Source organism: Hippocampus comes, unplaced genomic scaffold (assembly GCF_001891065.2).
Source record: "Hippocampus comes isolate QL1 unplaced genomic scaffold, H_comes_QL1_v1.1 scaffold157, whole genome shotgun sequence".
Classification (NCBI taxonomy): domain Eukaryota; kingdom Metazoa; phylum Chordata; class Actinopteri; order Syngnathiformes; family Syngnathidae; genus Hippocampus; species Hippocampus comes.
The window spans coordinates 374743-376121 of NW_017805149.1; positions in this window are offsets into that span (position 1 = coordinate 374743).

Genomic DNA, 1379 nt, shown 5'->3' on the forward strand with positions numbered 1-1379 from the left:
CCCAGCTCCCCCCAGAACAAGAGGCTCCCACGTGACCTGCAACTTTCTGTCCAGGTGTATGAAAGAAACGAACCATCCACCAATCACAATCTTCCACCTCGGTCCGCAGCCTCCGCTGTACATTTTCCCTCCATTTTGCCGTCCGCTTCCTCAAATTGCCCCCCCCCCCCGGCCCTCATCCGAATAAATCGACCTTCCGAGCGCACAGGACGACTCCAGAAAGTATAACCGGCTCTGTGGTGGAAATTCCCCACTTGAATAAGGATGACGCCCCCGTTTGTCGCCTAGCTCGCAACGGAACCTCCGAGGCCAAAGCGAACAGAGCGGCAGACATTTTGCGTCCCGGCCCGCGGCCACTTCCTCTTTTTAAAACAGCCGCTGCTCAGACTTCGCAAAAACTGAGAAAGGAAAGGCGGCGAGATGACCTCAGCAGAAAAGTCAAGTCGGTTCAACAGGTTGTCGAGCAAAGTTGTGACATAATGAGTGACATAATCGACTTATACAACGCGGACCCGCGAATGCTACGGCTAATTATCTGTCGCGGGAGAGATTACGAGCAAAACGATTTCATACCGTCGTTCGGCGTCGAGCGGAAGGTTTTTAATGATCTCAGAGAAGGAGTCGGCCTCTCGTCTTCATGTCCTCTGACAAGACTGGCAGTTTGCCTTTACCTGCCCCAACTGGTCTATCCAGTTTAGGAATGAACGTTGGCTTCTATTGTTTCCGAGCTTTTCTTTCTGCTAAACCGAGCCGGAATTCGATACGCGTTATTTATCGCGTCAACATGAAACCCCCCACCCCCCCCACCCCAAAAGCGAACGCTTTATCCGCAACGCGATCGCCAGCAGCGCCTCTCCCGATCTTAGCCGACCGACAAAAAGTTTGAACGGCAAGCGTCGCCGAGCAACAGGTCCCGAACGCAGCTCGCGTCTTAAAAAGCGGACACCGAAGACAAAGAAGGGGTATCGCGTTTGGTGAATTTACCCAGCTTTTCCCAGGTGCGGTCACCGAGCCAGAAACCCAACACAAGAGCCGTCATTGTGTCGGGGTGGTGGGGGGGAGGTTGGATGTGGATGGGGGGGGGTCTTGCCGCCCTCGTTGGCTAGTCCTCTTCTTTCCTGCTCTGGCTGAAGGACACTGGCATGGCGGTTAGGAGGAGTAAGAAGATGTCCCTCCTTCCAGGTAGACGGCAGCCCGGATGATGTCAGAGGAAAAGCCAAACCCCGGAAGAAAAGTGCCTCAGTCATCTTCCTGGCGCCCGAGCAAAACTTCTTTCTTTCTCTTGGGCCGTGTTCAACTGTGAAGCTCCTCGAGAAGACAGAGGCAGAATTTGTAAAGGGCTTCGTTTACATGTAGCCCGACTCGCGCCCCCCCCCCCC